At 45.0% G+C, this 27,819-nt stretch overlaps 1 protein-coding gene across 7 annotated transcripts in view; it reads left to right on the top strand.

Annotated features, from left to right (window-relative positions):
- Window positions 1-27,819, top strand: part of BCL2L1 (BCL2 like 1) — a 52,369-nt gene that overhangs the window by 16,085 nt on the left and 8,465 nt on the right. The window contains exon 4 of one of the 7 annotated variants that reach the window (XR_009183190.2): window positions 19,686-20,987. The exons of the other annotated variants lie outside the window; for them this stretch is intronic. The gene's annotated coding sequence lies outside the window, so the exon portion shown is untranslated. Of the gene's footprint in view, window positions 1-19,685; window positions 20,988-27,819 lie in introns of those variants that run through there. 7 annotated transcript variants of the gene reach the window in all.

Raw genomic sequence — 27,819 nt, 5'->3', positions numbered from 1 at the left:
TGAGACCCTGGGCTGGCAGCTAAATGATGAAACTGAGAGATGTAGGGCCAGACAAGAAGTCAAACCAGAGGAAACTGCCTGCCTATTTATGCAGGTGTCTGGGCACCTGGGGGGAGTTTCTGGGTCTCATATAGTGGTGGGAGTTGGGGTTCCAAATTAGTACCCCCAAAGTCACAGTAAGGGAAACCTATAGAACTCTAGAATAAAGCCTGCAATTGGTACCTAGGCTCCAAACCCAGGCCAGCACTTACTGCTAGAAGAGCTCCAAGGACACTGGAATAATGACCTGTGTGGGGAAGCACTATGTTGGGGGATTTTTACCAGAATGAATGGGATCGTTTTTTAACTTTTATTTTTTTATTTTTATTTTAAGAAGGTACTGGGGATGGAACCTGGGACCTTGTACATGAGAAGTAGGCACTCAACCACTGAGCTATGCCTGCTCCCCCATAATGGGATCATTTTGATGTTTGAAGTGTGGATCTGGAGTGGGACAGATCCATGACATATCTGCTTTTTGTTTGATATTGGTCACATTCCTTCCCCTTTCTGAGCCCCAGTTCCTCTATTTGAAAAAAATGGGGATGATAATAAAATCCCTGCCTCATAGGGTTTCTGTAAAGATGAAATGAGGTCATATATGTCAAGCTTAGCACAAAGGTCATAGTAATTTTAATAATAGTTAAAACATATTGGACACTTATACTAAAGTATTTCATATATGTTAATCTAGTGAATTCTCAAAACACTACCATTGTGGTACATACTCTTATTATCCCTATTTGACAAAGGAGAAAAGTGAGGCATAGAGAAATTAAAGAATTTGTCCCAAGGTACCCTGGCAGTCTGGCTCCAAAGCCCACATATCCTACTTCTGGCTAAAAAGGGGCCCACTGATGTTGCTGCTGCTTTTGTATCAAGCATTGTAACTGTGTGTGGGTTTTGGTCTATCTGCTGAATTCTGAATTCAGTGAAGGCCAGAAACCCATCATAATCACCTTGCATCCCCAGAGACCAACATAGTACTTATAGTACTCATTAATATTTGCTTAATGGCTGAGAATATTCCCTCCCTTCATTAATCAATCAGTAGCTCTTTATCGACCATTTCCTGTAGGCTAGGCTTGATCCAAATCCTGGGAGGGATGCGAAGTATAGCCAAGCCTCTAAATTGGGCGTGGGGGTAGCGGGAGAGGAAAGGGTGCATTCCAGAGCATTGTGTCATTGGCAGAAACTTTTACACAGGAGGCAGAAACAGTGGCTTAAAAATGCTTTCCAAGCTGGGTTTCCCACCCGTTCCTGAGTGGGCCACTCCTTCCAGCACCTACAAAACAAGGTGACACAGATCCCTATTCCTGCCAAGGGCAAGAACCACGCCTGTCTCTTCATTTGTTCTCTGGTGAGGAGGATACATCTTTCTTATTCAGGCAGCCAGTTAATGGGAGCCTAGAATTACAGAAAAAAGTCAGAAGTTTCAACCTGGAAAGGGACATTAGAAAATCACCCCTCTCTCAGTACTACAGCCAAAGTGGTCCATTAAAAAAATAAATTCATATCTTAATCATATTCTTGTATACAACCCTCTAGTAACTTCCCACTATACTTGGAATAAAGCTCAGAGTCCTTACCAAGGCTTCTAAGCCCTGTGTGATATGGTCACTGGCCACCTCTCCACCCTCTGTCACTCATCCTCTCCCTTACTCCATCCATTGCTCCTTGAAAACTTAATTTGGCCATGTACATTTCCTAAGAACAAGGACAGTCACTTATGTAACCTGTTATTAAGTTTAAGAAATCTAATATTGATATAAAGCTTATAGTCTATATTCTGATTTTTTTCATATGTCCCAGTAATGTCCTTTTGAGCTATTGTTCCTCCCTTAATAGATTCCTGTTAGAATTATATGTTGTGTTTAATTATCATTGTCTCTTTTGTTGCTCATTCTTTTTTTTTTTCTCTTTTTAATTTTGGGAACATATATATAATGTGAACTTAACTGTCTCAACCACTCCCAAGCATTCCATTTACTGGAATTACTCATACTTACAATATTGTGGTATGCTCACCGCCTTCCATTACTGAAACTTTCCCATCTCCCCAAACAAATTCTACAAGCATTATACATTAATTCTCCATTCCCCTATTCCTCACCCCGGCATCCTTCTATAAAGTTGCATATTATTTGATATTTTCTTTAACCATGGGGCTTAAATTTAACATCCTAAATTTAAGCCCCATGGTAAATATTTTTAAAAATTGATACCAACTTGACTTCAATGGTATATACAAACTATGTTCCCATACCCTTCCATTCTCCCCACCTTTATGTGGCTCTTGTGATAAATTGCATGTGTAAACATTATGAGCCCCAAACCACTGATTTATCATTTCATTTTATGCATTTGCCTTTTAGATCCTGTAGGAAGTAAAAGTGGAATTACATACCAAAAGTATAATAGTATTGGCATTTATGTTTACCCATGTCATTACCTTTACCATAGGTCCTTATTTCTTCATGTGGCTTCAATCTATTGTCTGGTGTCCTTTCCTTTCAACCTGCAGAACTCTCTTTAGCAGATCTCTTGTAGGGCCTGTCTAGTGTGACAAACCCCCTCATCTTTTGTTTATCTGGGATGTCTTAATCTTTTCCTCATTTTTTTTTTAAAGATTTCATTTTATTTATCCCCCTGCCCCACCAATATTAGTGGTCGCTGTGTGCTCTCTGTCTGCTCATCTTCCCTTTAGGAGATACCGGGAACCAAATTCAGGACTTCCTATGTGGGAGAGAGACGCTCAGTCACCTGAGCCACCTCAGCTCCCTGATTTGTTGTGTTTCTCATTGTCTTTCCTCTTTGTGTCTCCTTTGTTGTGTCATCTTATTGCATCAGCTCACAGCGCCTGCCCAGTGCACCAGCTCGCCTTCTCCAAGAGGCACTGGGAACCAAACCCAGGGCCTCCCATGTTGTAGGCAGAAGCCCAATTGTTAGAACCACATCCACTTCTCCCTCATTTTTTTAAAAAGATTTATTTATTTATTTATTTCTCTCCCCTCCCCCTCCCCACCCCAGTTGTCTGTTCTCTGTGTCTATTTGCTGCTCTTCTTTGTCCGCTTCTGTTGTTGTCAGCAGCACGGGAATCTGTGTTTCTTTTTGTTACGTCATCTTGTTGTGTCAGCTCTCCGTGTGTGCGGCGCCATTCCTGGGCAGGCTGCACTTTCTTTCGCGCTGGACGGCTCTCCCTACGGGGCGCACTCCTTGCGCGTGGGGCTCCCCTACGCAGGGACACCCCTGCGTAGTAGGGCATTCCTTGCGCGCATCAGCACTGTGCATGGGCCAGCTCCACATGGTCAAGTAGGTCCGGGGTTTGAACCGCGGACCTCCCATGTGGTAGACAGATGCCCTAACCACTGGGCCAAGTCCACCGCCTCCCCCTCATTTTTGAAACAGTTTTGCCAAATTTAGAAAACTTGGTTGGTACTTTTTGCTTTCAGCACTTTAAATATGTCATCCCACTGTCATCTTACCTCCATGGTTTCTGGTGAAAAATTGGTCCTTAAATCTTATTGAGGCTCCCTTGTATGTGACATGTTGCTTCTCTCTTGGAACTTTCAGAATTCTTTTTATCATTGGCATTTGACAGTTTGATTAGAATATGGCACAGTGTGAGTGTACTTGGGTTTGTCCTATTTGGAGTTTATTGAATGTCTTAGATGTGTTTATTTGTGTCTTTCCTTAAATATGAGATGTTTTCAGTAATTTCTTGAATATTCTCTCATCCTGTCTCTCTTTTCCCTCTGGGGTTCCCACAGTGCATATATTGGCATATTTGTTGGTATGCTTGATGGTATCCTATAGGTCCCTCTGACTCCATTTACTTTTCTTCATTTTTTTCTTCTTTCTGCTCCTCAGACTTGGGAGTTCAGTGGTCTTATCTTCAAGTTCACTGATTCTTTCTCCTGTCAGTTCCAATCTGCTGTTGAATCCTACTAGGGATTTAGTCTTTTTTTTTTTTTTTAAGATTTATTTATTTTCCCCCACCTCCATTATCTGTTCTTTGTGTCGATTCACTATGCATTCTTCTGTGTCTGCTTGTCTTCTCTTTAAGCAGCATAAGGAACCAATCCTGGGACCTTCTAGAATGGGAGAGAGGTACTCAGTCTTGCACCACCTCAGCTCCTTTGTCTGCTGATTCTCTTATTGTCTCTCCTTTGTGTCTCTTTTTGTTGTGTCATCTTGCTGCGTCTGCTCTCCACTCAGGCCAGCTTGCCGCATGGGCCAGCACCTTTGCACGGGCCAGCACTCTGCTCGGAACAGCTCACTGCACAGGCCAGCTTTCCTTCACCAGGAGGCCCTGGGATTCAAACTCTGGACCTCCCATATAGTAGATGGGGGCCCAATTGCTTGAGCCACATCCATATCCCTGAGGATTCAGTTTTAAGCATTTTTTCGTTCCTTTTCCTAATTTCCACCTCTCTATGGATATTCTCTTTGTGTTCATCTACTGTTTTCTTGATTTCCTTTACTTTCTTGCCCATGTTTTCCTTTAACTCTTTGAGCATAGTCAGGACCATTTTTTAAGCTCTTTTTTCTGGTATGTTCCAGGTTCAGTGCTCCTCATTGATGGTTTCTAATGCTTTCTCTTCTTTGCCTAGGCTATCATTTCCTATTTCTTTCTTTGTTTTGTAATCTTTTATAGAAACCTAGACATTTTGATATTTTAATGTAACTTCACTGGAATTTTGACTCTGAGGTGTCTGTTCCTTAAGCTTATATCCAGCTAGTGTTATGACAGAGCTTTCCTTGACTGCTAGGAGCTGGGGGGTGGGGGGTGGGGGGTGGGGGAGAAAAAGGAATAAAAGAAATCACCTTTCCCAGTCTTTGTAGATTGACTGTGAGAGTGCTTAACCTTCAAAACTTATCCATATAATGAGTTTTAGAAATAGTTCATGACCAAAATGTAGGGGCCACCCCCATCCTTTCTGCCCAGAAGACCTGTCTTGGACATGTGCATGTAGCCTAGGATATGAATGTCCCCTCTTCCCTAGGAAACAGTTTCTTCACTGTCACATCCCAGGCATTGCACAGCAGTCCCTTGTCCCAGGCTGCCACTTAACTGTTTTCCATAGCATTCTGTAGGAAAGCCCTGTGAACTGCCATCTACATGCAGGGCAAGTTCTGGGACAGTGAGTATGTGGCCAGTGTCCTAATTCAGCCCCTCAGGTCACCATCAGAGAGATTGAGCCAGATATGCACGCTCCCTGTTTGCTCCTACAAGGGTTACTCTTACCCTTCTGGTACTTTTATCAGGGATCCATACTTGGACCATGGGCCAGTCCACACTGAGATGGTAATGAGTTGGGGAGGGTCCAGCCAGGGCACCACAAGATTCTACTGCTTTTAAGTGACTCCGAAGCTCACCCTTTTACTGCAGTCCTTTATTTTCTGTAGCTTTGAAAAAGATGTTTCTGCCGGTTCTTGCTAGTTTTTCAGTGCTTCTATGGGGGAACAGAACCCTGAAGCATCTCATTCCACCCTATGTGTATTATTTTGACAATTATCCTTAATTGTTATGATGAGTTATTTGGAACATCATTTTTTTCATACATCATTGTAGTATGTAAAAGAAAACTGAGGGAAGCGGACTTGGCCCAGTGGTTAGGGTGTCCGTCTACCACATGGGAGGTCAGCAGTTCAAACCCCAGGCCTCCTTGACCCGTGTGGAGCTGACCCAAGCACAGTGCTGATGTGCGCAAGGAGTGCCATGCCACGCAAGGGTATCCCCCGTGTAGGGGAGCCTCACGCACAAGGAGTGCACCCCATAAGGAGAGCCGCCCAGTGCAAAAGAAAGTTCAGCCTGCCCAAGAATGGCGCGCACACACAGAGAGCAGACAAGTCGGGGTGGGGGTGGGGGGCGGAGAGGGAAGGGGAGAGAAATAAATAAAAAATCTTAAAAAAAAAAAAAAAAAAGAAAAGAAAACTGAGGCAATTCTTATTTTTATTTGAAACCTCACTCTGTTTTACAAGGTTGGAGGCAACTCGGAAAAATCAAAGGTAAAGTAGCTGAGGGAGTCAGGTGAAAAGAAAATATGGATAAGAAAAGAAGAGCCAAGACCAATAATAGTTCCCACAAACGTATACTTCAAAAGTCCCCATGAACTGAGCAAAGTTTTCTTACCGTTCTTTATGGTTAATAACTAAATTATGCCCAGAATCTTGAAAATATGATTCTTTAAAAAAAAAATCAAATTACACACACATATACATGACCTTGGGATTGTCCTAGACTGAATATACTAGTCCAGGATTTGCTAGCTCCCTCCCTGCCTGGGCAGCTGGGCTCTTCACCTGAGGCAGCTTGATCTCCTCTTCCTCCTTATCAAAACGGCTAGTCCAGCCCTCTCCAGACCCAGCCAAATTTTATTTCAAGGAACATTTTTTCCCAGAAGGTAAGACATACTGTATGTGTAAAGAGATCTTGTGAATGCCCAGTAGTAAATGCTAAATGCTAAATAAGGGTAAAGAAGAAGCAAGGTTTGAACTGGGTCTTAGCACCCAGAGGCAGAGAAAAGATGGGCTGGTAAGCCCAGTGGGGGTGTCAGGGATGTCCATGTGAGCTAAGATGTGCAGGCTGGGACAGACTCTCCAGAAGAGACCCATGAGCAGTGGCATTTCACTTTGGAGTGTGTGTAGGGGTTCTCTATTACTAGGTGATGAAACCAGAAAGGTCAGCTAGAGCCAGAAGTAGCCTTGAATGCCAGAGAATGATTCTGAAACACTACTTGGCAGCCTTGATATCCCAATAGATTAGTTGTTGCCAGGCAGGGATGCCCATCCTAGCCACCCACCAGACCACTGATTCCCAGGTAGAAGTAGCAGTGTCTGAATTGGGAGCCAGAGCCTTGAACTGACAGTGAGCACGGAAGTGTGGAATCATTGCCACTTTAGCCTTTGACCCTCTCAGGTGCATTCATTCATTTGGTGATTCATCAGATGTTTATTGAGCACCAACTCCAGGCCAGACCCTGTGCAATAGGCCAGGGATGCTGTGGTGAACAAAATAGTCAAGGACACTGTTCTCATTGTGCTCTTTTTAAGTAGGGAGATAGCCAGCCCATGAAACAAGATGATTTTACTTAGTGGGCTAAGTACTGTAAAGAAAATGAAACTGAATAATGGAGTACCTAAGGTAGTAGCTCAAAGAGATTGGTCAGAGAAGGCATTTCTGAGGTAACATTTGAGCTGAAAGTAGGTTAAGGAGAAAAAGCCAGCCTGGGCAAATGTGAAGCAAGGGTTTTGCAGACATAAAACAGCGAAGCAAGATTGAATTCATTCAGGAGCTCAGCTCTGACACTGATGGGCCTGGTCTGTGTCTGTTTCCTTTGTATTGTAGATGAAGATGATCTTCCCTGTCTTCCTCACAGAAATCTGAGAGCAATGATGGTGCCTACTATGTATTGAGCACCTATTCCGTGCTGGTACTTTACCTGCATTTTCTTTCTTTTTTTAAAGATTTATTTATTTATTTAATCCACAACCCCCCCCCCCCCCCCCGTTGTCTGTTCTCTGTGTCTATTTGCTGCATCTTATTTCTTTGTCCGCTTCTGTTGTCGTTCAGCGGCACGGGAAGTGTGGGCAGCACCATTCCTGGGCAGGCGGCACTTTCTTTCGCGCTGGGCAGCTCTCCTTACGGGGTGCACTCCTTGCGCATGGGGCTCCTCTGCGGGGGACACCCCAGCATGGCACAGCACTCCTTGCGCGCATCAGCACTGCGCATGGGCCAGCTCCACACAGGTCAAGGAGGCCCGGGGTTTGAACCGCGGACCTCCCATGTGGTAGACGGACGCCCTAACCACTGGGCCAAGTCCGTTTCCCTGCATTTTCTTATTTAATTCCCCTAACCACCCTGTGTGGCAAGTGGTCTATGGGCTCAACTTCTTTTCCAATAAGGAAACAGGTTTAGAGAGATGAAGTCATATGCCCAGGGTCCTGCAGCTTGTCCATAGTGGAACCTGGATTCGGACCCAGATTGGTCTGGCTCCAATGTCAGGCTTCTTTCCAGTGCCCTACTCTTGGAATAAATGAAGCATTGTTGGTTCAGGACATGCAGAAGCTGTTTAGCAAAAGGAAAGTGAGAGGAAGCATCTTGGAATGAGGCTCTTAAAGAATCCCAACTGTCCTCCCAACTGCAAAGCCTTTCTTCTCATCTGCAGGAGGATGTCCCCAGAGCCCCTGGGGTTATTGTGGGCCTTTGCCAGAGGCTTGTGCAGACTTAGCCAGCTGAGTATCCCCCAGTTTCCTGCTTTTACCATCTCAGCTGCTGGTCAGGAGGTTTGGGAAGGTGACATCATCTAGCTGAATCAGCTGCTGCTTCTAGACATATTAACGGGAACTGAAAGTCATCACCCTTCCTTCCCACTCTGCAGATCTCTTCACACTCAGGCTGGGGTATGGTGTTACACCTGTCCACAGGCGTCATACCTGGAACAGAACCCCTTGCTTTCAAAGAGCTAGAAAGTATATTTTCTTAGGAAAGTTGTCCTCAAACCTTACTCACTGGAGGGAACAGAATGCCCTTTGGGGACAGGAGGATTCACAGGAAGGTCTCTGTCCCTCTCCTCTACCTTCATTTAGTCATATGACTGTGGCAGGAATTCCTGACCCTTTTCCCTTTGCCTTCGTCTGTCTCAGGCCCAGCACTGTAGAATGGGGACAGACAAATGTTATTTGTGGACTTTGACCTTAAGGCATTTAGAGTCTGATCAAATGGACAGAAAGACAGCTAACACTTCAGAGGAGAGCACTCACCTTATTGTGATCTATTGGAGGTTCCCTCCTTTGACCCAATGACCAAAAAAAGTGAAATATATAAGAAAGAAAATCAAGAGAGTAATGAAAAGATGGCCCAGTGCCAAGCTAGTAGGACACAGGCAATTTACTTGTTCTGTCACTTTGCCCCTCTCAGCTTCACTGTTTTCCTGTGTAAAATTATGTCATGAGGACTTGTAGATCCCTAGGTCATTACGTATTACATGAGATGACACATGTAAAGCATTCAGAAATGCACCCAGCACCCAGTATGTGCTCAGTGTTTGGTAGTCATGTAGACAGGTTCTCAAAGATGGATAGTCAATGGGTAAGGGTGGCTGGGGTAGGCTTCCTGGAAAAAGAAGGCTTAGAACTGGACCTTGGAGCCTGGCTAGGCCGTGAATGAATGCTGACTGGAAACAGCCTGATCCAGTGGGAAGAAGACAGGCTTTGGATGCCAACAATTTGCTGTGTAATCTTTTTTTTTTTTAAAGATTTATTTATTTATTTAATTTCCCCCCCTCCCCTGGTTGTCTGTTCTTGGTGTCTATTTGCTGCGTCTTGTTTCTTTGTCCGCTTCTGTTGTCGTCCGCGGCACGGGAAGTGTGGACGGCGCCATTCCTGGGCAGGCTGCTCTTTCTTTTCACGCTGGGCGGCTTTCCTCACGGGCGCACTCCTTGCGCGTGGGGCTCCCCCACGCAGGGGACACCCTTGCGTGGCACAGCACTCCTTGCGCGCATCAGCACTGCGCATGGCCAGCTCCACACGGGTCAAGGAGGCCCGGGGTTTGAACCGCGGACCTCCCATATGGTAGACGGACGCCCTAACCACTGGGCCAAAGTCCGTTTCCCTGCTGTGTAATCTTTTACAGGTGACTTTACCTCTCAGATCACAGCTTTCTTCTATGTAAAATAAAGATACTGCTAGAACCCACCTCACAGGACTGCTGGGTGCTATATTCAAAAATGGTAACCACTGAGTGGAGTGCCTAGCAAGTGCTATTACTTTTTTTATTTAGGCCAGGGAAATAGACTCAGCAAAGACTGGGAAGTAGTATATGGGAGGGCACAGCTATTGCTCTCTCCCTCTCACATCTGCTCTCATCTCTCATTTGGACTATTAATACCAGCTTCCCCCTGGTCTCCTAGCTTCTGCTCTTACCCCCTCTATTCTGTTATCCACATAGCAACCTGTGATCCTTCTAAAATGTTGGTCAGATCCTGTCATTCCTCTTTTCAGAACCCTCCAGTGACTCTTCATTCATGAGATAAAAACCAAATTGTGTATATAGTTTGGAGACAGATGATGGGGAGAGTGGTAAGGACTGTCACCTAGAAGTAGGTTTGCTAGAGCCCATTAAACTTGGGCTCCAACTGCCCAGAACCAGGTCTGCCCCAGCTCCCGTGTCCCTGAGTGTGTACATGTATTCACATACAAGTGATGACCCAGTGGTGATGCTGTTCACCCAACACATTGCATAATAGGAAAGGACATTGACCCAGCCTCAGGGCTACTGAATGTCATCAGGACTAAGAAAGCCAAGGACACTTGGGCCTTCCTCCCTTCTGAATGTGAGTCATTTCCTGAGGAATGTTGTTCATTCATTCATTAACAAATATTTATTGAGTGCCTGCCATATGCCAGGCACTGAGCTAGAGGTTGGGTGTACAGAGTGAGCAAACCAAAGGCCCTTTTCTCAGTAAATAAATACTCCAGTGGGGGAGACAGATCCAAATTAAATTAATATGGCAGGTGGTCTATTAGTGCTATAGGAAAAAATTAAGCAGGGTGAGGGGATAGGGATGGGAAAAGTTTGCTATTTTAGGTAAGGTAGTCAGGAAGGCCTCTTTGATAAGGTGACATTGGATCTGATTGGAGTGAGGACATGATCCATGCAGATATTTGGGGGAAGAATGTTATAGCAGAGGGTCAACAAATAAAAAAAGAATCCCCAACACGTTTAAGTACAGCAAGGAGGCTGACATAGAGTAAATAGGAGGAAAGTCATGGGACATTAGATCAGAGAGGTAGCCAGGGCCAGTTCATGTAGGGCTTCATAGGCTGCTGAAAGGAGCTTGCTTTTATTCTGATTACTGTGGGGAGAACAAACTATAGAGGGAAGGGTGGGAACAAGGGACCAGCTTGCAGGCAAAGCAAGCAAAGATGGTGGTTTATACGAGGGTGGAGGTGTAGTGGAAGTGATGAGCAGTGGTCAGAACGTTGGTATAATTTGAAGGTTGGACCAACTGAACTTGCTGATGACTGGATATAGGGTGTGTAAGAGTATCGGCCAGGTTTTTGACCTGAACAACTGGAAGGAGCTTGCTGCCATTTGACGGGGAAGACTGCCATGGCCAGTAGTGGTTTTCTTTGCGGGCCATTGAGTCAGACTGCTGGCATTCAAGTCCTAGTTCACTTGCTGCTTGACTTGGGGCAAGTGTTTAACTTTACCAAGCTCAGTCTCCTTAAATATAAACCTACCTGCCTAGGTGTTAGGCGGTGGGTGTTGTGAAAACTAAATGGGGGTAATTTGCGTGAAGACTTTAAGACTGTGCCTGGCACATAGTAAGCCTTCAGAATGTGTAACCTCTGATCATTTTTACTGTTGTTGCAAGGCAGGGAATCCTATAGCCAAACAGGCCTCCCCAAAGCAGGCAGCAGGTCACACCCCATCTCCATCATCCTATCAAAGGAGTCTGCACTGGGAAAGGCAGCTCAGACACCATCTGTCCTGCAGAGAAAAGCCACTAGGAGACAGCTTTTGGGGGTCATTAGATAGATGAGTCTTTCTCAAGAAACCTAATCTCATTCTCAGCAGGTGTTAATCCCACCAGCCTCCCTTGGTATCTGAGCCCAGCCCACCCACTGCCTTCCCCACCCCCGCCCTGAGTCCCAGATCCTCTTTCCCTACTCACCAACTCCAAGCTGCCACCCTCAACTTCCTTACCAGATGGAGGGTCTCAGATGAAGGAGACCCACCATCTGACTGGGCCCAGACCCTCACATGTATCAGGTCACCAAGGGCTGCAGGTGCCACCTGTCCAGAGCAATCCCCCCACCCCCGCCAGGTGCCAGTTCCTGGGCCTGTGCTTGATCCAGGCCGATCCAGGCTGGAGCCAGCTGGAGCCAGGGACTCCCACTGCGCCCAGCTGCCACCTGCCCTCCCACCCACAGGCAGAGAAATAGGCTTAACCCTTTGGGCCCTGCACATGTAGCCAGAGTCAGTGATTGCAGTTCTGGCTTGGAATATCATACTGTTCTGGTACATCCCTTTTTTAAAATTTTATTTTAATTTATCATAAATATGCATACAGTTTCAAGAATAGGAAAATGATCACTTGTGAACTTAATACCCAGTTTAAAAATGAAACATTTATGTGTACCTTAGAAGTCTGCTGTGTGTCCCTCCCAATCACAGCCACTCCTACCCATTCTCCTGAGTTTTGTGTCTTATCATTCCCTTGCTGTTTTTTTTAAAAATATTTCTTTATTTCTTATTTATTTCTCTTCCCTTCCTGCCCCCCCCCATTGTCTGCTCTCTTTGTCCATTCGCTGTGTGTTCTTCTGTGTCCACTTGTATTCTTGTCAGTGGGCACTCTTTTGTTGCGTTGTCATGCTGTATCAGCTTCCCATGTGTGCGGCCCCATTCCTGGGCAGGCTGCACTTTTTTCACACGGGGCAGCTTTCCTTACAGGGTGTACTCCTTGCACGTGGGGCTCCCCTACGTGGGGGACACCCTGTATGGCACAGCACTCCTTGTGCACATCAGCACTGCGCATGGGCCAGCTTCACCACACAGGTCAGGAGGCCCTGGGTTGCTCTATTGAGCCAAATCTGCTTCCATTCCCTTGCTTTTTAAAAAAATAGTTCCTGCATTTGTATGTCTCCCTAAGCAATATAGAATATTCTTACGCGTGCTATTAAACTTCTTTTAAATATCATGCCATGTGTATTCATATGCAGCTTGCTTTTTTCATTTAACATTGTGAGATCTGTTCACATTATGTATACCTGTAGTTCATTCATTTTCACATCTCTTTGTATGATTGTCTCGAGTTATGTATCCATTCTTCTGGTCAGTGGTTATTTGAGTTATTCCCTCATTTTTGCTGTTTCAAACAATGCTGTTATGAACATTCTGTGTGTTTCCCCTGCACATGTTCAAGGGTTTCTCAGGGTCAGTGGTTCCCAAATTAGCGACCCATCAGAATCACCTGGTGGGCTTGATAAAACTCAGATTGCACTACGCCATCTGAAAGTGTCTGATTCAGTAGGTCTGGTGTGGGACCTTGAGAATTTGCATTTCTAAAAAGTATTCAGGTGATGCTACTGCTACTGGTCCTAGGACCACATTTTGAGAATCATTTTTGTAGGGTATATCCAGGAGTGGAATTGCTTGATATTAATTAAGGTAATACCAGATTGTTTTTCTATGAGTTTACACTGCCACTAGCATTATATGAGTCTCCATTGCTATACATCTTTGCTAAAACATGAGATGGTCAGGCTTTTAAATTTTTATGGTGCTGGCAGGTATGAGATGGTATCTTGTGGTTTTAATTTGCATTTCTCAGATTACAAATGGAGTTGAGAAGCTTTTCTTACATCTATTGGCCATTCATGTTTCCTCTTTTGTGACATACTTGAAGTCTTTTTCTCCTTTTACTTTTGATTGGATTTTTCTTATGAATTTGTAGACATTCTTTATACATTCTGAGTGCTAATATTTTGTCCACACATGTTGCAAACATAGTTTCTCAGTTTGTATTTTGTCTTTTTGCTTTCTTTATGTGATGTCTTTTGATGACTAGAATTTCTTTTAAGATTTGTATCTTTATATCTTGTTGAAGAACTCCTTCCTTATCCTATGGTCCTAAAGACATTTTCTTCTAAAAGTTTTAAGTTTTGCCTTTCACATTTAAGTCTTTAGTAAGCCTAGAATTGACTCTCATATCATTTTAGTATTTTTGTTGGTTAAACACCTTTATTTCAGTAGGTTTTAAAAATCTACAAATCTGAATTATTTATTATTTGAGTTGTACCTAGAGCTTATTATGTCTGCTGCATTAATATTTCATATTTACAAAGGTGCCCTCTTTAGGAAAGAGTCTTGATCACATCTTTCTGCATTTAAAACCCTTCTACGATTTTTGTTGGATTTTTTTTGGGGGGGGCATGATAATGATATTATGGTTATGTTTGTTTTCCCCTTTAAGATTCTTTTTTTTTTTTTTTTTTAGGAATATATTCTTAGCTGTATCTGCAGTATGCTTCAGCATAATACAGGAGTGAGGGAAAGTGGTTGGAGAGCATACAAAATAAGATTGGTACCTAGCTGTTGAAACTGGGTGCTTCATTTTACATTTCTGTCCACTTTTGTATATGCTTAAACATTCTCATAATAGGGAAGTGGAGGTAGGTCAGTTGTTGAGTGCCTGCTTTCCATGGATGAGGTCCCTGGTTCAATACCTGATGCCTCCTTTAAAAAAAAAACTCATTAAAAAAAGTTTAAAATATTCAAGGAGTCTTTCCAAGGTTACTTGTAAGGTAGAACATCTTATGTTTTGTTAGCCATTTGTACAACTTCCAGAGCTAGTTTTGTCTCCATCTACTTCTAGAAGTTTCTTATAGAGTGGTCTTAGTTTGCCAAGAGGAGATAAATCAGACTAATTGTTAAGGAAAAGAGGATGAGAAGGAGTGGTAGGGGGTTTAGGAGAAGAAAGGGAGGGAAGGAGCTTTTCAGGCCTAGTTGTCTGTCCTTCCTCTGGAGTCCACTGCCCTATTCTCTCTAGGTTTCCTCCCCTCCCCCTTTTCTTCCAGGGTCATTATAGAATAACTTTTATTTTGACTAGAATCTTCTTGCCCTATTATTCTACCTGAACAGACTTAACACAGAGGATAGAGGAACCTCATTGTAGATCCTGGCCCTTTCCCAACCTAACAGCATCTAAGAACAAAGGGTCAGAGGTGGCAACCATAATGCTATTGGTCACACAGAAGTGACGTTATTTTGATATCAAAGGATGCAAATACTTAGATCCGGTGGCTGACTTGGCCCAGTGGTTAGGGCATCCGTCTACCACATGGCAGGTCCACGGTTCAAACCCCAGGCCTCCTTGACGCGTGTGGAGGTGGCCCATGCACAGTGCTGATGCACACAAGGAGTGCCCTGCCATGCCCCACGCGCAAGGAGTGTACCCTGTAAGGAGAGCCGCTCAGCGCGAAAGTGCAGCCTGCCCAGGAATGGTGCCGCATACACAGAGAGCTGACACAACAAGATGACGCAACAAAAGGAAACACAGATTCCCGTGCCGCTGACAACAGAAGCGGACAAAGATGGAGATGCAGCAAATAGACACAGAGAACAGACAGCCAGGATGGGGGGGTGGAATAAATAAATAAATCTTTTTTAAAAAATGCTTAGATCCCAGAGTTATCACTTTTCTCTAATATTGTAATCACTGGCCAAAGAGTCCATCTCAGAAGAATTCCAACTGCTCTCTTATGGGAGTATCTCTTTCCCTCCCTTTCTCACTCTTTCCCTTTAAATTTTTTTTAAAATTTATTTTCTGAAATATGTAATATACTCTGTGGTTCAAAATTCAGAAATAACAAGTATCTCTCTACCACTCATGCCTCCCAGCCACTCAGTTCCCTTCCTGGGAAAATAGATTTTATAGATGCAAGCAAATATATGTTTCTCCGTAATTTTACACAAATGATTGTGTGTTCTACACACTGTTTAGTACCTTGTTTTTTTTTTCATTTATCAGTATCTCTTGGTGATCATTCCATATCACCCATAAAGAGGTTTCTTATTTTTTTTTAGTGACTGTTGGTATTCCATACAGTGGACTGTCCTGTACTGCGTTTAACCAGTTCCCACTGGTAGACACTTGTTTTTTTCCTACTCTTTTGCAATTATAAGAGTGGTACTCAATGAATGACCTTGTATATTTGTAACTTGGCACATGTGTGATTACAGTGTATCTATGGGGAATAAATCCCTGGAAGTGAAATTGCTGGGTCAAAGGGTATGTACATTTGTGATTCTGATAAGTATTGCCAGCTGGGCCACAGCAGTGGCACCAGTTTACAAGAGCATCTTTTTCTTTGCATGCCCCTTCTGTTGGGGTTGGGGTTGGAGTGGGGTTTGGTTCAGGACATGTATTGAGTGCCTTCCAGTGCCAGGCCTTGGATACAAAGATAATGCTTTCATGTATCAAGTGACTTTATAACTGTGCCAAGCACAAGCAGATTATCTCATCTTCATCCTCAAACAACCACCCAACAAGGAAGGTTTGTTTTTTTGCTTTTTGTTTTCTGTTTTTTGAGGTACCAAGGGCTGGGGATTGAACCTGGGACCTCATATGTGGGAAGCTGGCACTCAGCCACTGAGCCACATCAGCTTCCCTGAGCTGGTTTTTTGTTTTTTTTTTTCATTTGTTTTGCTTGTTTGTTTATCTTTTTTTTTCAGGAGGCACCAGGATCCCAACCCGCACCTCCCATGTGGGAGGCAGGTACTCAACTGTTTGAGCCACATCCGCTCCCAAGGAAGGTTTTTAAAAGCTCAGAAAGGCTAAATAGTGTGCCATGATCACTGACCCAACTAGTAAGTGGCAGAGCTGGGATTTCAACCCAAGTTCAAATCCTCCAATACCTGTGCTCTTAAAGAACACCCTTGACTGCCTCTCAGAAGGAATAACAAATGTTCTTTAGTCTAATATCAACAAATAATCAACCTTGGGGAGGATTACTGGCCATATGAGCAGAGCCAAGAGCAAGAACCTATATATGTCTGATCTGAGGCCTGCAGTCTGTACTGAGGTGTTTTCTGTCCTCCCATGGAGTTTCCAAATCTAAGTAGGGTTCCATCAGAGAACTTTCTCCATTCGGAGCACCACTTACTATCAAGAGCCTTAAATTGCTGGTTCTTGATTTATATCTGTTGTTGGCCATCAGAGCTCTTTGGTTTGACCCATCTAGATTAGTATACTAATGACAGCTTAGTTGCTGCCATTTATTGGGTACCTACCACATGCAAGATGCTGCAAGGTACTCTGTTGTATTTTTAATCCTCATAAATAATCCTGTTTGGCAAACATATTATTGTTCCCATTGTCCAGATTAGAAAATTGAGGGTAGAATAAGTTAAGAAATATTCCCAAGGTCAGATGCTAATAAGGACAGAATCCAAATCCAATCTGTTGAACTCAAAAGCCCTCACTCTCCTTGGTGTCCAGTTTCTTCATGGATTTCCCTTGACTCCTCTGCCTCTTGCATTTTCTCATATTTGTTGGTGCCCCCTCTGGAAGGTGACTGTTTTAGAGAAGAGTGCCTGTACCTTCCATTTACCCCTTACCCTCACCCCTACCCTCAATGCTTAGCACAGTGTAGCCTGAAGAGTGGGCTGCCATATGATACATGAAAATTGATGGGTGATCATTGGTGATGCCCCCACTGTTACTACCTTAGAAAGTACCCAACTCTCAATTGTGTAACAGGTGCTTTTGGAACACCTGTCATGTAGTTACCACTCCAGTGGGGACAGAAGAGAAGCACAAAGTACAGACCTAGGTCCTGTCAATTTAGATCATGAGGCTGAAAGTGCCACAGTGCTTAATTGACATGTCTATAGGCAGATAGAGCTACCACAGAGCAGGATTAAACTCGCATGTCCTGCGCTAAGGTCCCATGTCCTTTTCTCAGTATCATGTAAAACTTTCAAATTGCCTTTTTTCTATTGGGGGGGGGAGGAATGACAAAAACAAACAAATGCCAGCTGATTTACAGTCAGAACAACTGTTTAAGAAGTTTTTTTCTCCAAATAGAACCTTCCTCCTTCCCTCCCTCCCACCCTTCCTTTCTCTTCTTTCTTTCCTTCTCTTTCTCTCTCTCTATCTCTCTCTCTGTCTCTCTCTCTGTTTCTCTCTCTCTCTCTTTGGGTTAATATTAGAGGAAGGAAAAGAAAAACCTTCAGAGGAAGACTGTGGTAGGAAAAGATAAATTTGATAGAATCTCTGAAATGTAGAGAGGTCCCCAAAGCCGGGAAATCATTTAGAGGTCAGCCCCCTTGCCTCTCCCTGCCAGTTCTCTACCCACCCTGCCCTGCTCACAAGACCCAACCTTCCCATGACTGCTGCATCTGGTGAACACCAACGGAAATCCCTGGTATTTTTCTTTGCATGCAACCAACCATGAAGATATAGGTCAGGCATTGCTGGCCTGGCAGTTATAACAGCTCTAGCTTCACCCCCTGCACCTGCAGCCACACTTGCTAAGCCTCATGGGGATGGGAAAAGGATTGTCCCTTCCAAATAGGGATTGAATCCCTGAGGGCCCATGTGGGTGGAGCTGGCTGAGACTGGGGAGGGTGCTGGAAGAGACCATCCGGAGCGTGTGGACTGGGAGGGTGGCTCTTTCTCTCCACTAATGCCTGGTACCTGGCGTGAGCAGTAGCAGGGTTGGCGTTGCCTCCACTCAGCTTAGTTTAGAGTCACCGTCATTGACAGGGCAGACTGGGAAGGTCCCATCTTCCACTGAGGCTCAATTCGGGCCCCAGCCAGCACCTGAACCCCCACGCCTGTCTGGTGTTTACGGGATTGAAGCTGCCACCCTTTGGGACCTAGCCTTGTTTTCATTTCTGCTCTCAGCTGTCTGGCCTCCACGGACCTCACCTACAGGTTTGTACATGCCCGTCCCCCATGATGCAGCCGCAAAAGTCTCCTCCAGCTTGGCACATTCCTCCCTTGGTCTTTGTTGTCTCAGCTGAACTGCCAGCTCTGGGCCTGGCCCCTCAGGCAGGCTCTGTTAGTCCAACCCAGCTGCACCTTTCCCAAGATTCAGAATCTTTGTCCGCACTCTGGGAGGTAGGGAGGCAGGCTATCGGCCCAAAGCACAACCTAGGGCACTGGGGCACTCTAGCTGGCGGGCTGCCCGCAGGCTGAGCGTTCTTCCACCCTGGGCCTCAGGTATCTCCTCTGTAAAGGTTAGTGATTGTTACCTGTACTGTTGATCTTCAAGATAACTTTTAGGTGATGTGCAAATGAACATTTTTTTACTTTTAATCAGTGTATTTATTTTTGAGTTCTATCTAAAGCAAGTAATATTGGTTTTCTGTTTATAGGAGTAAAATTAAATTGCCTTTTCATTTCATTTATTCATTTAGCAAGTACTTACCAAGTGTCTACTATGTGCCAAGCACCATTCTTGCTACTGGGGAAACCTACCTTTGTGGAGTTTACATTCTAAGAGATCAGAGAGTGATTGGGCTAGGGGTGTTTCTGTGGTGGTTTTGTTTTGTTAATAAAGGCTGAGGCATGTGAATACAGTCCTGCACGACCTGCATCAACCATGCAACAGTCTGTGGTAAGAACATCCAGGCTGTGGGAACAAGCGCAGAGGCTCCAAGATAAGGTAATTGTGCTTGGCATATTTGACGAAGAGCAGAGGAGATGAGCATGGCTGAAACAGAATGAGCAGGGGAGACAGCGGTAGAAGATGAAGGTGTGTGTGAGCCAGGTGAAATCTGGCTCTTCTTCTGAGGGAGACAGTAACACAGAGGATGGACAGGATCCTACTTGGCTTTTGGAAGGATATAGAGGGGTAGGGTAAGAAGTTGGGAGACCAGGGTTACATAATCCAGGCAAGAAATGATGTGGCTTGGACCAAGTGATAGTAGTGGAAGAGGCAGAATTATGGATATATTTTGAATATAGAGCCAATGGAATTTGCTAAACAAAGTATTTTTTAATACATTTATTTAAATTTTAAAAAAGTGAGTCAGTCAATATTAAGATATTAAGTAAATAAGAAGATTGTATGTAGATAAGGCCAAAACAGTATTGACTGAAAAAAGCTTTGTCTGTGCTTTTTTTCAGCTCTAAAATTCTGCTTTGGTGATTTCAGACCTCATAATCCTCCATTCACAAAGAATGGGAACTTGACACTCAGCCTAGAATATAATGGATGAAGAAGGAATGACAGGAGAGGAGCCCCTTGAACCAATTTTGCCTCTTGTTAATTTGGAAGGATTTGGGAAGTTCTTGCACACATCAGGGCCTCCAGGCATCACCTCATTTATTCACTCACTCATTCACTCCCTTGAACATTTTCTGCCTGCTAGGCCCTGGACACACAGCTCTGCTGTCCCTTCCCTCCTAATATAAAGTAATTCTCCTTTACACCCCCACACCCCTGACTCAGGTCTGTCTACTCTATGGCCCTGCAGGTGCCTGATTGTTGGTTGACATATCTGCTGTGAGTGGGGTGGCTGCAGCCTAGGCAGCAACCCTCCCATTGCCTCCTTCCCATTGCCTCTCCTCACATTGCCTCACAGTCTCTGTCCAGCCCCTCCCTTCCTCCTCTTATTGCTACCCACTCTTTGGGACCTGGTAAGCAATAGAGAGCAACAGGAGTGGTCTTGTCGCTTCTCATCTGGGGCTCTGTAGTTAACAAGTTTGAAAAAAATCCTCAAGGGTCTCTTGCCCTGCCTTTTGTAGATGTGAGAGGGCCAGAGAGTCAAGTACCTCCCACACTCCACATTCAATCCATCAGCACATCCTTTCAGCACTGCTTAAACAGTAAATCCTGAAATCTGACTGCTTCTCACCACCTTCCCTGCCACCATCCTAAGCCATCATTGTACTGGCTGACTGCATCAGTTCCTCACCAGACCTGCTTCAACCCTTGTCCCCTGGAGGTCTCCACCAAGCAGCCAGAGGGACCCTGTTAAAACAGTCAGTTTGTGCCCTTCCCCTGCTCAGAACCCTGCAATGCTCCCATGGCAGTCACAGGAAAAGCCCAAGTCCTTAATGGCTGGCCTGCAAGGCCCTGTATTGTCTGGCTCTTGGCCACCTCCACCTCTCATCATTTACCATCACTCAGTTTTAGGCACACTGGTGTCATTCCTTTTCCTGAAGCACTCCAAACTTGTTCCTGCTTCAGGGCCTTTGAACTTGATGTTCCCTCTTTCTTCAGATCATTTCAATGTATTGAAGAGGTCTCAATCAAATGTGACCTCCTCAAGAAACTTGCCCTGACCACAGATTCTAATCCTACCCTCTTCCATGTTTCTCTCTATCCCATTTCTCACATTTTTCTTTTTAGCACTTACCACCATCTGACATATTTGTTTATTGCCTGTCTCTTCCCATTTGATTATAAACTCATGTAGGCAAGAATTTTCATCTGATTTATTTACTGCTTTTTTTTAAAATATTTATTTATTATTATTATTTTTAATTACATTAAAAAAAATATATGAGGTCCCATTCAACCCCACCGCCCCCACCCCCCACTCCCCCCACAGCAACACTCTCTCCCATCATCATGATACATCCATTGCACCTGGTAAGTTCATCTCTGAGCATCACTGCACCCCATAGTCAATTGTCCACATCATAGCCCAGACTCTCTCACGTTCCATCCAGTGGGCCCTGGGGGGATCTACAGTGTCCCGTAATTGTCCGTGAAGCACTATCCAGGACAACTCCACGTCCCGAAAACGCCTCCACATCTCATCTCTTCCTCCCGTTCCCCACACCCAGCAGCCCCCATGGCTACCGTTCCCACACCCATTCCACATTTTCTCTGTGGACATTGGATTGGTTGTGTCCATTGCACACCTATGTCAAGTGAGGGCTTAGATTGCACATGGGTACTGGATGCACTCTTCCCGCTTCTAGTTGTAGACACTCTAGGCTCCATGTTGTGGTGGTTGACCTTCTTCAACTCCATGTTAGCTGAGTGGAGTAAGTCCAATAAGTCAAAGTGTAGGAGCTGAAGTCTGTTGAGGCTCTGGGCCTGGGTGTCATATTATCAGTCCAGAGATTCATATCCCCTACATATATCTTAAACCCAGCACCAACTACAATTCCAATAAAGTAGCATGCAAGTCTTGTGAAAAGAGATCCCCTCTGAGTCCATTTCCATCACGCAGAAACACCAGCTCCAAAGAAGGGCCATCTGTCATGGCAGTGAACCCCTTCTGCCATGACCATAGAACCCGTGGGTCTCTTTATCCCTCAAAAGAACCAATACCTGGGGTTGTATCTACCTTATCTGTCTTTTAGACTCTGTTCAGTTGTACATAGGGGTATTCCTTCTGACAACCTCCAGACTCTTTTTTAGAGACTCACAGCCTTATAATCTCATTTCTCCTTTCCATTTCCCCCTTACATTAGGTCAAACCGCTTCCCGAAGTCATGTTATTATATGTAGACAGGTATATTCTGCTGTTATTTACTGCTTTTATCCCCAGAACTTAGCACAGTGCCTGTCACTTAGTGGACACTTAATAAAGAGTTGTTGAATGAGTGATTGTCCATGGCTAAGCAGGGCAACTTGTCTCGCTCTTCCTACAACCTCACAGAACAGCCTGGCTCACACAGGGGTCATCTTCTATCTTAGAGAACTCAACTAGCAGCTCCACCAAAGCTAGTTGGCATGGCTTTTGGTTCTAAGGTAAATGACCAGATAGAGAAGGAAGGACTCATCTTCACAGACCAGCCTTGCAAGGGCCAACTGGGGGTTGAGGGTGAGACAGAGCAGCCATCAGCTTCCCTTTCCTTTCCTATGCATTGATGCACTCAGGGAACCAGAGTCCCTGCCCTCAGAATCCTTTCTTACTTCCTTGAGAACCTTGGGACTCCAGGGTCCAGACTGAGGTGTCCAGAAATGTGCAAAGGTTTGTCCACTGCCCTTTGCAAGCAGTTGTTTTTTGTTTTGTTTTTTTTAAGATTTATTTTTTTATTTATTTCTCTCCCCTCCCCCCCCCAGTTGTCTGCTCTTTGTGTCCATTCGCTGTGTGTTCCCCTGTGACTGCTTTTATCCTTATCAGTGGCACTGAGAATCTGTGTTTCTTTTTGTTGCATCATCTTGCTGTGTCAGCTCTCCGTGTGTGCGGCGCCATTCTCAGGCAGGCGCATGTTCTTTCATCCTGGGCAGCTTTCCTTACGGGGCGCACTCCTTGCATGTGGGGCTCCCCTACGTTGGGGGCACCCCTACGTGGCAGGGCACTCCTTGCGCGCATCAGCACTGCACATGGGCCAGCTCTACACGGGTCAAGGAGGCCTGGGGTTTGAACTACGGACCTCCCATGTGGTAGACGGATGCCCTATCCACTGGGCCAGGTCCACTTCCCTGCAAGCAGTTTTTACACTCCAAGTTGGCGCTCTGTGAAGTCTGTATATTCCCAGTTAGGCAGAGAAAGCAGGTGAAGCCAACCACATTCCAGGGATCCTTCCAGTCTCACTTCAAATTCACCTTCACCCCAACTAGACTCCCTCCTGTCCTACCTGGCCATAGCTCTCTGTTCTCTTACAGCACTTCTGGTGTTCATGTGTTATCAGTTAAACAATGTCTGTCTTTCCTGCTAGTTTGCAGGCTCTATGCAGACAGGAATCCCTGCCTAGCTTTAGCAGTAGCAGATTCTCAGAAAATATTAGACGGGAGAGCGCAGGACGTCCGTCTTTGGAGTAGACTCTAGAGTAGTGCGCAATGAGAGAGCAAATTCAAAATGGGTGATGTTGAGAAGGGCAAGAAGATTTTTGTTCAGAAATGTGCCCAGTGCCACGCCGTGGAAAAGGGAGGCAAGCACAAGACTGGGCCAAATCTGCATGGTCTCTTTGGGTGGAAGACAAGTCAGGCCCCTGGATTCTCTTACACAGATGCCAACAAGAACAAAGGCATCACCTGGGGAGAGGAGACACTGATGGAGTATTTAGAAAATCCCAAGAAGTATATCCCTGGAACAAAAATGATCTTTGCTGGCATTAAGAAGAAGGCAGAAAGGGCAGACTTGATAGCTTATCTCAAAAAAGCTACTAATGAGTAATAGTTGGGCACTGCGTTATTTATTACAAAACAAAAATGTCTTATGACTTTTGTACATGTAACATAGTTAAATTGATCTCATACACCAGAATTCAGATCATGAATGGCCGATAGGATATTTTTGTTGGACAGTCTGAGTTAAATAATATTGGCTTATAGTTAAATGTGTATGATCAAGCTTTTTGAATTTTGATAGTAATTCTGGTCCAGCAAGTGTTATCACTGTTTCCCCCTTCTAAAGATATAATTGGACTCAAAGCTAGGTTGCATTTGTAGTGTTCAACTTTTCACAAAGATAAGTGAATGCCAACTCACAACTTAAAATAGAAGATTGGTTTTATATTTAGATTTATATAATGGTTTTATGAATATATTTAAATACTAAGGGAAATCCCTTCACTGTCTCATATAGCAAGACTCACCTGTGTTTCACTTGGTGTTCATCAGCCTGTTTAAAGGCAGGTGCTGAAAATAAGGTAGCTATGTCCACTTTATCTTTTTGGTCTTTACTGTGTCAATCTAATTAAAATTCCCTGTATCTGAAAAAAAAAAAAAGAAAAGAAAATATTAGACGGATGGGTGGGTAAAGAGGTAGAGAGTGGGGAAGGAAGGTAAGAAAAATGGAAGGAAGAGAAGGAGGGAAGAAGGAAAGTCCCTCTTCATCCAATTTCACTGGGAAATTCAAAGTGCAATGGAGTCAGACACCTTCACTCCCCTCATTGGTGACCTCAGGCAAAGTCACATCAATTTCCTGAGTCTTAATTTCCTCATTGGTAAATGGGGATGACACCTAATTGCAAGATTTTGTGAGAATTCAAGAAGAGGCCCCATATATATTTGCTGTTATCTTAAAAAAAAAAAAATTAGCTTGCTGTCTGCTTTCTATGTCCATTTGCTGTGTGTTCTTCTGTGTCTGCTGGTCTTTTCTTTACATGGCACTAGGAATCGATCCTGGGACCTTCTGGAGTGGGAGAGAGGCACTCAGTCTCTTGCGCCACTTCAGCTCCCTGATATGCTGCATCTCTTATTATCTCTTCTATGTGTCTCTTTTTGTTGCGTCATCTTGCTGCACCAGCATCCCACACAGATCAGCACTCTTGCGTGGCACTCCGTGTTGGCTAGCACTCCACACGGGCCAGTTTGCCTTCACTAGGAGGCCCTGGGAATTGAACCCTAGATGTCCTATATGGTAGATGGGAGCCCAGTCACTTAAGCCACTAATGTTTCCCTGTTATCTTTTGTTTATAGCTGCAGATAGAGACACATGAGAAGCACAAATGGGGTTACTCGTTTTTAGTCATTAAAAAACTAACAGCTAACATTTATTGAACCCTTATCACGGGCCATTTAATTCTTGCTGCAAGCCTGTGAGATGTAGGTACATCCATTCTAATTTTACAAGCAAAAACTGGGGCTCTAGGAGTTGTGAGAGGTCTTGTCCCAGCTCCCACAGCCAGGCAGCTGCAGAGCTGGGATTGGAACCCACATTGTTTGACTCCAGGGGTTCAGAGGCCTGCCACCAGTCCCTGTGTGTGGCCTTGGGGGAGTCCCTTCACCTCCTGGATCTCAGTTTCCCCATTTGTTCAGGGAGGGAGTTGGATTGGAGAGCTCTGTAACCTGCAAGCTGTGACACTAAGATTTCTGTACGCCCCATATGCTGCATCAGGTTGGACAATGAGTTTCTCGGTCTCCTGGTGGGATGAGTTGTCTTCTGTAGTTTGTTGGTGTTCTGGGTATGGACTACAAACAGCCATCCTCTGGGCAGCTCCTCCCTGGGCCTCAGCTGCACACTCTCCAGCTCTCCTGGCACCATTTCAGGTGTCTTGCTAGTCTGCACCTTGATAGGGGTAAGGGTTAGTCGGGGGGAGATGAAAAGAGAAGATGAGAAGCATCTGGAATGTAGGAAATGTAACCCCACAGGAGCCTTCAGCTCTGAATTTTTGCTTATATGTGGCCTGTATGTGAGCATTCATATGGAGGGGGGATGGGGAGGAGGGTGTTGCAGGGATTTGCTCCCATCCCCAAATCCTTCAGAGCTCTTGCCTTTGCTGTGGAATTCCAAACATTTCCGATCAGATAAAGGTGGCTGAAAATACCCGGGACTTGTCTGGACTAGTCAGTCAGAGGCAGTGCTGGGGTGAAGAGGTTGAGGCCACAGGGGCAGAGCCTGGCAAGGTCTGGCCGCTCTGAAGAGCTTGCCCTGGGTCATAGATGTGCCCATTGCCCTCTTCCCCTAGAGTCCTTCAGACTTAAGGGCAAGTCTTAGCAGACTTCAAGGTGGGAGAGGATCAGACTCCAGAATGTCACCTCTCACCTTACATACTAATGACTGGATTCTTTGGACCCCCGGAGAGAGTGAACCCAGGTAGTCACTGCTTTGTACTTTCATCCTTTTCACACTGCAGTGCTAGTGAGAGCCCTTTGAGATGGACCCTCTTTTTTAAAAACAGTTTTTAAAAGATTTATTTTATTATTTCTACCCATCCCAGGTTGTTTGTGCTCGCTGTTTGTTCTCAGTGTCTGTTCATTATGTGCTCTCTGTGTCTGTTCATCTTCTTTTTAGGAGGCACTGAGAACCAAACCCAGGACCTTCCATGTGGAAGGGAGGTGCTCAGTCGCTTCAACCATATCCACTCCCTGCTTGTTGTGTCTCTCATTGTGTTTCCTTGACATTGTGTCAGCTCACTGTCTTGCTTGTCTTCTTTAGGAGGCACTGGAAACTGAACCCAGGGTCTCCCATATGGTAGGCGAGTGCCCAACTGCTTGAGCCACATTCACTCCTCCCCCTTCATTTTATGATGGAGAATCTGAGTCCCAGATAGAAGAATGGACTCACCTCAAGCAAGCCAGTGATAAGTCTTGGGAACCAAACCCATATTTGCTGACTCTCAGCCAGTGCTCTTTTCCCCACAGCATTCAGCATGCATGGATCAGCACCAGATGAGGGAATAGAGAAAGCCTTGGGTGAAAAGGAGAAGGAAAGTCTGCTTTGGACCAGGAGCACTTGGGGACAAAGACTCCAGAAGGAAGCAGTTAGCACCAGAGACTAAGTCCCTGTTCCTTGTAGGTTGCCAACACAGTCCCTACTGCCTACTGCCTCAGCACAATGCAGAAAGTGCCATTTCCAGAACACTCCTACAAACTTCCTGTGCCCCTTCCAGAGACTGGGAGAACCTGGTGTCTAGCGAGTGCCAGGCACCCTGCCAAATCCCTAGTGTTTTGGGAACTCCTCCTAAGTTTGCCAGGCAGTGAGGATAGGGATGAAGAGAGGGGAAACTGGCCTTTCTTCTCTAGCACCTTCTCTGGACCCAGCACTGGACTAGGTCAAGAAGATAACCCACCGTCAAAAAAGGGAGGAAGTGAGCAGCTCAACAAACTGTGGCCAGAAAGCTGAAGGCGATTTGGGGGAGATGGGAGGCCTCCTTGAAGGAATGGCCTGCAGGTTAACACCTAAGAGGTAAGGAGGAGAGAGCTCAGCAGAGGGAGTCAAAGGGAGAGACTTCAGTTCCCCAACAGGGAAAGTTTTCCAGTGGCGGCTTCCCAAAGATAGAACGCTCTGCCCCAGAGAAGAGTGACACCTCCCCTCGCCCCCCCTCCCGCCCTAATCACAAGTATGTGAGCAGAGAACCTTAGATGGTTGGAGATGCCCTAGAGATGGCAATGAACTTCTATGGGGCTGAACCATCTAGAGAGAAATAGATCCTTTCTGTGATCTTGGCACTCCACCTTTCTGAACCCCATCTGTGATGTGATGTTAAGGGTGAGCTTGAGTACCACACACATGGTTGGATGGCTATGTCATTAGGTCACTTTTGAGTCCCTGACTGTTCCAGGGTGAGCCTTGGTCCTTCTCATCCTGGACACTGGAAGAAGAATGGAGGACTGTACCTGTCTTCTTGTGAAAGAATAGGGAAGTAACAGGGATGGGATGAGAAAGAGTTGAGATGATGGAAGGCCTCGGAATCCCAGGGAATTCACATGATGTGAACATGTAGCAGCTGCCCAGGAGTGGTTGAGAGCTTGGGCTGTGGAGTGAAACTGCCTCAATTCAAACCCCAGTTCTATCACTTATGAACTCCATGACTGTGGGAGAGTGACTTGAACTCTGTGCCATTTTCCTCAACTGTAAAGTAACAGCACTTACTTCGTGGGTTGTTGTGAGGATTAAATGAGTTAATA

Source organism: Dasypus novemcinctus, chromosome 24, assembly GCF_030445035.2.
Source record: "Dasypus novemcinctus isolate mDasNov1 chromosome 24, mDasNov1.1.hap2, whole genome shotgun sequence".
Lineage (NCBI taxonomy): Eukaryota > Metazoa > Chordata > Mammalia > Cingulata > Dasypodidae > Dasypus > Dasypus novemcinctus.
The sequence above is the reverse complement of the archived record's forward strand: the minus strand, read 5'-3'. Positions and strand labels throughout refer to the sequence as shown.